General features: G+C 43.6%; 1 pseudogene; it reads left to right on the forward strand.

The window, feature by feature from the left end:
* Positions 1-6,264: 6,264 nt before the first annotated feature.
* On the forward strand, positions 6,265-7,527 carry LOC139005050 (sphingomyelin phosphodiesterase 2 pseudogene; annotated as a pseudogene).
* The last annotated feature ends 999 nt before the right edge of the window (positions 7,528-8,526 follow it).

An 8,526-nucleotide genomic window follows, 5' to 3' on the forward strand; every position in this document is an offset into this window, starting at 1 on the left:
GCCTATCCTAATATATAAAAACCCTGGGTCTGTCACATCTACAATGACCAGAGGCTCAACCTGAAAGGGCGAGGGCTAGGCCCTCCACCTTGCCCCAGGGTAAGGGCTACGTCCTCCATCTTACCTTGGCCACGTGCTTGGCAAGGACCTTCTTCCCGGAAGTCTAAGACTCTGCTAGCCACACCCAGGAACAAGACATCAACTTGTGCCTGGCCAATCGGCAGAGCACAGTCCTTTCTCCTCCCCTTACTCCAACCTCCCCTTTACAACCCATCTCTAGGCGGGGTTCTGTCTCTCAGCCACTTGACCTGCCATTGTGTCGGCGAGTCTGGTGGATGGGGAGCTCAAGCTAGCTTGAAATACAGATTCTTATGCTTTTGCATCGGATTGGCTGGCTCCCTGATGTGGTTTCTTGGGAATCTTGAAATCTGGGCATAACACGACCTAATGCCCAGGCTGTGCGCATCAGGCTCTGATGGGTGGGCACTTGTGGTAGCGGAGATGGGGATGGGGGAGGTGGGGCCGGCACTCACACTCACTCACAACTGCACACATGCACAGACACACACAGCGCCCACCAGCTCACAGCCTTTTCTCCCTTTCTTTTCCTCCCTCCCAGCTTGCTCTCGGACCCTCTTTCAGAATGAGGAAACAAAACAGACTGGGCCTGAAAAGGCCTGGATGGAAGAAAGAACGGGCAGAGGGTGGAGTGGGCCCCCACTAGCCCCATCCCTCCCAGCCAGGAAAGAGGAAGAGGGAGACAGGGAGGCAGGGAGGCCTGGGGGACTGCTGAGAAAAACAAAGAGAGGCAGAGATTGGGAGAGACTGGGATGGAGAGATGAAAACAAAACAGACTGGGCCTGAAGTGGCCTGGATGAAAGGGAGGGCAGGCAGAGGGTGGAGCAGGCCCCCACTAGCCCCGCCCCTCCCAGCCAGGAAAGAGGAAGAGGGAGACAGGGAGGCCTGGAGGACTGCTGAGAAAAACAGAGAGAGACAGAGACTGGGTGAATCAGGTGGCAGGGGAGGGCAGTTAGGGGTGATCAGACAGACAGAGGCAGTTGGGGGTGAGATCAGACCAACAAGAGAGAGCAATTGGAGGTGAGATTAGGCCAACAGGGGAGAGCAGTTAGGGGTGATCAGGCAGGCAGGCAGGCAGAGGCAGTTATGGCTAATCAGACAGGCAGGCAGGTGAGTGGTTAGAAGGCAGTGGTCCCAGATTACGAGAGGGATGTCCGACTGCCAGTTTAAGCCCGATCCCACAGGCAGTCGGACATCACCCAAGGGGTCCTCGATTAGCCCCCCCCCACCCCCGGGCCACTACTTATATATAATTTGCCAGCCGGTGGTCTAAAAGATAGTCACAAAAGTACTTTCTTATATTAAGATTTTGTAACACTGAAAAAGGTGCTGATGTGATCATTGATAGGTGCTTACTTACTGAAATCATTTTTATTGTAACCTCTTAGTTTAGAAATATCATTTGTAGCAATTTCATTTGAGAGTGGAATAATCTGCTCTGTGTGTTGTCTTTTTCAAAACAGAAGAAATTCTTAAAATGCCAAACTATCTTACTTTAAAATCCTTTTAAACCTGAACAGCTCATTAATTTAGACATTTTCACAGGGATGTGTGACAGATCAATGGGCTCTGTGCTTATGTCTTTGCCCTGACAGAGGGAGGAGAGTAATCTAAAATTGGTATGTGTGAACCAAATCATGACCTTTTATTAAGCTGCCACATTCTATCAACATTGCCAAAGAGCCCGAAAACAGGGTTCCTTTGAGGAAAGCTCTACTTTTTCTCATCATCCCTACACTAATATTCTCATCTTCCTCCAAACTCACAAGCACACTCACCCACACATGCACACACTTGCACTCACTCACATCCGCACACACACATCGGGTGCCATTTTTTATGACAGCATTTTATTAGCAAGTGTCCTCTCTCTGAGATAGCCAACATCATATAACCAATTCATATGAACTCATAACCATATTTCTATTCCCCAATGCTCAAGAGTCCTAGTTTAGAATTCAGATCATGTTTGGGCTAAGAAGCTGTCGATCAATACTCCCACTGATGTTAGCTGACCTTAGCTCTCCATTTATCTGACTGGGAATTTCACAGCAAAATAAACATTCTAAAATCAGATTATTTTTTAGCTGGAACAGACTCTTGAGATTATCAAGTCCAACCCTTCCTTTTATAGTAGAGGTGAACTTGCAGAGGTTGTTAGTAGAACTCAGATCTGAAATACATAATCTTTTGGTGATTAAATCTTCTAACAGAGTTTTCTTATACAACAAATGACTTTTAAAATGTTTTAAAAATATGAAAGACCTAGGGAAAATCTTACCGACATTTGTTTGGAAGATTTAACTTTATATGAATCAGTTTTCACTGAAAGCTGTTCACTCTTTTCTTGCAATGTCATAACAGTATTTTAACTTCTGTAAGGTAAGATAGGTTTCTCATCCAATTTTTTTGTAATGTATCCACTATTTGGGGGCCTTAGTAATGTGCAAATGACCAAAGAATCTGTATAGTAAATAGAGCCTCAAAAATTCATACTTCAAATGTGAAGCCAAAGCAGAAATATAAATATAATGTCAAGAATAATTTTTCCATATTTTATGTTACATAGACAAAGTACAATTCCATTTATGTAGAAAAAGCGTATTACTTAGCCCCTGATCATGTACTTTGGGTGCATGTACACCTTGAATCACACACGCCCATCAGGATAGGAATTTAAATAACGCACGTTGTGAATATTTGAGAAGCTGATCTTCAATCCTGCTGTCTTCTGAGTTTTGCCAGCTTCTTTGGTCTGAACATTTGGAAAAAGAATCTTGTCAGCCAAAACTGGAACCTAGTTATCTTGGTGAATAATGGGACCATCTAGTCTCGGTAGAGGAGATTAATGCTACCTCTGTGGAATAAACTCTGATATCTGGAGCAAATTTAATACCAGAGGCCAAAGTGTTGGTAATGCACTTGAAAATTTGTATTGCCCAAACATGATATACGATAGAAAAACCATCCTTTATAACAGTATAGAAAAAGGTCTAGCTTCTAAGTTATCTTAAAAATTACTAATTTTTCTAAAAGTGAGACAAATTACACTTCTGTGGTTTAATGTGTATAGCAAGTGTGAGGAAAATGTAGAATATTAGAATATTATAACATTTAAATGAAGATTTTTGATAAACGAGCACTAACTACCCTCAGCAAAAGCTGGGAGTGAAAGTCTTTTTTTCTTTTGGATTACTATGTTTTAATATTTATGTTTCTATTTTATTTATTTATTTTTAAATTTCTTTCTTTATTAATTAAGGTATTACATATGTGTCCTTATCCCCCATTACCCCCTCCCCTGACCCCACCATTCATGCCCTCAACCCCCGTTGTCTGTGTCCATTGGTTAGATTTATATGCACTCATATAAGTCCTTGGTTGATCTCTCCCCCTTACCCCCACCTTCCCCTACCTTCCCTCTGAGGTTTGACAGTCTGATTGATGCTTCTCTGTCTCTGGATCTGTTTTTGTTCATCAGTTTATGTTGTTCATTATATTCGATAAATGAGTGAGATCATGTGATATTTATCTTTCTCAGACTGGTTTATTTCACTTAGCATAATGCTCTCCAGTTCCATCCATGCTATTGCAAATGGTAAGAATTCCTTCTTTTTTATGGCTGCATAGTATCCCATTGTGTAGATGTACCACAGTTTTCTAATCCACTAATCTGCTGATGGGCACTTAGGCTGTTTCCAAATCTTAGCTATGGTGAATTGTGCTGCTGTGAACATAGGGGTGCATATATCCTTTCTGATTGGTGTTTCTGGTTTCTTGGGATATATTCCTAGAAGTGGGATCACTGGGTCAAATGGGAGTTCCATTTTTAACTTTCTGAGGAAACTCCATACTGTCTAAAACAGTGGCTGCATCAGTCTGCATTCCCACCAGCAGTGCACGAGTGTTCCTTTTTCTCCACATCCTCTCCAGCACTTGTCATGTGTTGATTTGTGTTTTTTTATTGTTTTATTGCTTAAAGTATTACAAAAAGTATTACATATGTCTCCTTTTTTTTCCCTGCCCTTGACAATCCCCTGGCCTCCCCTACCTCCAGTGCTTATGTCCATTGGTTATGCTTATATGCATGCATACAAGTCCTTCGGTTGATCTATTACCCCCCTCCCTACTGCCCCCCAACCCTCCCCGGCCTTCCCACTGCAGTTTGACAATCTGTTTGAGGCAGCTCTGCCTCTGTATCTATTATTGTTCATACGTTTATAGTGGTCTTTATTATCCATGAATGAGTGAGATCATGTGGTATTTTTCCTTCATTGACTGGCTTATTTCACTTAGCATAATGCTCTCCAGTTCCATCCATGCCGTTGCAAATGGTAAGAGTTCCTTCTTTTTTACAGCAGCATAATATTCCATGGTGTAGATATACCACAGTTTTCTAATCCATTCATCTACTGATGGGCACTTAGGCTGTTTCCAGATCTTAGCTATGGTGAATTGTGCTGCTATGAACATAGGGATGCATATATCCTTTCTGATTGGTGTTTCTGGTTTCTTGGGATATATTCCTAGAAGTGGGATCACAGGGTCAAATGGGAGTTCCATTTTTCTTTTTTTGAGGAAACTCCATACTGTCTTCTATAGTGGCTGCACCAGTCTGCATTCCCACCAGCAGTGCACGAGTGTTCCTTTTTCTCCACATCCTCACCAGCACTTGTCGTTTGTTGATTTGTTGATGATAGCCATTCTGACAGGTGTGAGATGGTACCTCATTGCCTTTTGATTTACATCTTTCCGATGATTAGTGACTTTCAACATGTTTTCGTATGTCTCTTGGCCTTCCTTATGTCCTCTTTTGAAAGGTATCTATTTAAGTCTGTTGCCCATTTTTTGATTGGGTTGTTTATCTTCCTTTTGTTAAGTTGTATGAGTTCCCTATAAATGTTGGAGATTAAACCCTTATTGGTGATAACATTGGCAAATATGTTCTCCCATGCAGTGGGCTTTCTTGTTGTTTTGTTGATGGTTTCTTTTACTGTGCAAAAAGCTTTTTTATTTTGATATCATCCCATTTGTTTAAATTCCTAGACAGACATGGGATTTTGGATTTTTATCTCCCTAGTGTTAAAGAGAATAACAATAATAGGCATTTTTTAAGGATAATTTTAAAATTTAGTGTTTTGAAAACAAGTTTTTCACATGACTTCTCAAAATCCATTAAAACCCAAAAGCTCCTTAGTAAGTTCAGGATTATCTACAAGACTAACTAATTCTTCACTTACATTTATTAAACTGATGTTGAATTGCAAGAATGGGATGTAGTAGGACAGTAAATAAGCACAGCTTAAATGTGCAATTTTCAAAATAACTTAGGAGAATGACCCTTGGTTGAAGAAGGCAAATGAAGCATGGGCTTGCTTGCTTTTTTTATCTCCCCTCCCCTGCCACTCTCCAAACCAAAAAAATTGTTTTGGCCTCGGTCGGGTAGCTCAGCTGGTTAGAGCATTGTCCCTGATACGCCAAGTTTTTAGCTTCCATCCCTGGTCAGTGCACATACAAGAATTAACCAATGAATGCATAAATAAGTGGAACAATAAATTGATGATTCTCTCTCTTTCCCCTTCCTCTCTCTTTAAAATCAATCAATCAATAAAAAAATAGTTTAAAAATTCTTTAAAATAATAAAAATTGTTTTGGCAAATCAGAAACATTGTTGAATTTTTAGAAGATACAATGCAGATAGGAGCTTTATGTTACCTGTATAATATGGTAGCTGCAGGGCACAGAACAAATATCACTTTTTTAGAGTTCAAAATAAGATATTTTCCTATAATTAAGGGCTTTCAAGTAGTCTGCCCATATCTTTTATGAAAAAAATACTTGAAGATATAGTCAAATGAAACAGAAAAGAGAATAAAAGAATAAGGAGCACTGCAGGTTCATAGAAACAGTATAGTTAGCCAGAAATGAATTGAAAGAAATTCCAGGAAGAAATTGCGCAGCAGCTACAGAAATACTTGAGTACAAGTTAAAACAAGAAGACAGGGCGGCGGCGGCGGCCCGGCTGGTTTGCCTGTTGCTGGGGAGCCGGGTGAGGGCGCGGGGCCGCTGAGGCCCAGGACAGCTTCGGGGGAGAGGAACCTGGAGCCCTGCGCCCCTCGTGCCTCAGCCCGCCTAGTCCCCCGTCCGCATCCCCCCGCCCGCGGGCCTCGCTCCGCGCGTCCCGCCATGAAGCCCAACTTCTCCGTGAGACTGAGGGTTATTAACCTCAACTGCTGGGCCATCCCCTACCTGAGCAAGCACGGAGCGGACCGCATGAAGCGCCTGGGGGACTTTCTGAACTTGGAGAGCTTCGACCTGGCTCTGCTGCAGAAGTGTGGAGTGAGCAGGACTTCCAGTACCTGAGGCAGAAGCTGTTGCCCACCTACCCATCTGCACACTACTTCAGGAGTGGCATCATTGGCAGTGGCCTCTGTGTCTTCTCCAAACACCCGATCCAGGAATTCACCCAGCATGTCTACACTCTCAATGGCTACCCTTACATGACCCATCATGGTGACTGGTTCTGCGGGAAGGCTGTTGGGCTGCTGGTGCTCCATCTAAGTGGACTGGTCCTCAATGCCTACGTGACCCATCTCCACGCAGAGTACAATCGACAGAAGGACATCTACCTAGCGCATCGTGTGGTCCAAGCTTGGGAACTGGCTCATTTCATCCACCATACATCCAAGAAGGCTGACGTGGTTCTATTGTGCGGGGACCTCAACTTGCACCCAAAGGACCTGGGCTGCCACCTCCTGAAGGAGTGGACAGGGCTGCGTGATGCCTACCTTGAGACCCGGGACTTCAAAGGCTCTGAAGAAGGTTGTACCATGGTACCCGACAACTGCTATGTCAACCAGAAGGAACTGCAGCCATTTCCCTGTGGCATCTGCATCGACTATGTGCTTTACAAGGCAGTTTCTGGGTTCTACATCTCCTGTAAGACTCTCAAAACTACCACAGGCCTTGACCCTCACAGTGGCTCCCCACTCTCTGATCATGAGGCCCTGATGGCTACTCTGTGTGTGAGACACAGCCCACCGCAGCACGACCGGAGCTCTACCCATGGAGCAGCAGAGAATTCACCATTGGTCACTGTGCTAAGGGAGGCTTTGACAGAGCTGGATCAGGCTGTGGCTCAAGCTCGTCGGTGGGCCACCTGTGCTGGCTACGTGATTTGTCGGGGCTGCTTCTCTTGGCAGTGCTGTGTAGCCTGGCAGCTGGAGGCAGGGTCAGGGAAGTTGCCATACTGCTGTGGACCCCCAGTGTAGGACTGCTGCTGGGGGCAGGTACAGTCTACACCTTCCACATGCAGGAGGCCAAGGGCTTATGTAAGGCCCGGGCTGAGCTCCAGCATGTGCTGGGAAGGTCAAGGGAGGCCCAGGACGAGAGTCTCAGCCAGCCTTGTCCCTGGGTCATCAGGAGGGGAACAGGGCTGAGGACCAATAAGGCTTGGCACTTGGAAAAATTTATTAAAAAAAAAAAAGAAGACAGAGGCCCTATGCTGAATGCCTGTCGCTGCCTAATGTTTCTCAATACCTCAACTATGTCATGAGCTGTGCTTGCTTATAGGAATTGAAAAGGATTCCCCACTACAAAATGAAGAGGGACAAATGCAAAGACCAAGATGGCAATGGGGCACCGTGTGCGAAAGGAACCCTGGGCAGAAGGCCAAGTGCAACAGTAACTATCTTACCGAAAACAGGTAATTTAATCACTCCACTCCACAGCCTATAAATATGGAGCTCTCCTTTCCAGTTGGAGAGAAGGTGCGGTTAGAGCAGGAGCTCACCCCCTCCAGTTCTTGTTTAAAGAATAAAGTTTCTTTCTGCTCCGCTTTGGTGAGCTCTGTTTCATCCTATTGGCATGAACATGAGCATTCTATTGGCACTGGCAGAAGGAACTTGGCCTAGGTCTCCGACCTTCAAAGGTCAGTAACATCTTCAAGAAGGAAAATAAAGCCTGTTACACAAAACACAGATGTTTTAAATAATCAGGTGAAGGCATATGTCTTTTCTGTTAACAAGGAAAAGAGACAGCTAAAATTTCCAAAGGGGTGGAGGAGAAAGGCTACATAAAAAGTCAAGATTCATATACATTGACACTAAAATATAGCATGATTTGAGGACCTTCAGTGTATAAGAAAAGAGATTTATCATTATTTTGATAGTTTGAATGTTCTCTAAGGAAACGTTTAGAAATTGTTACATAGTATTTACATTTTCTTTTTTTTATGAAGGCAATCAATCTTTAGTAAGTAACAATTACTTGCATTCTAGAATGTAAGCTCTTGAAGGTAAAACAGGGTTATGTCTTATTCACTGCTCTCTTCCTAATGGCTGGAGTTTGGGATATCACAGATATTCAATAACTATATGCAGACTGACTTACTATGCTGACAATATCGATTGCTTATAAAATAGCTAGTTTGTGTAAGACCTGTTCCCA

Source organism: Myotis yumanensis, unplaced genomic scaffold (genome assembly GCF_028538775.1).
Source record: "Myotis yumanensis isolate MYYU_CA2020_CCGP unplaced genomic scaffold, mMyoYum1.0.hap1 SCAF_3, whole genome shotgun sequence".
Lineage (NCBI taxonomy): Eukaryota > Metazoa > Chordata > Mammalia > Chiroptera > Vespertilionidae > Myotis > Myotis yumanensis.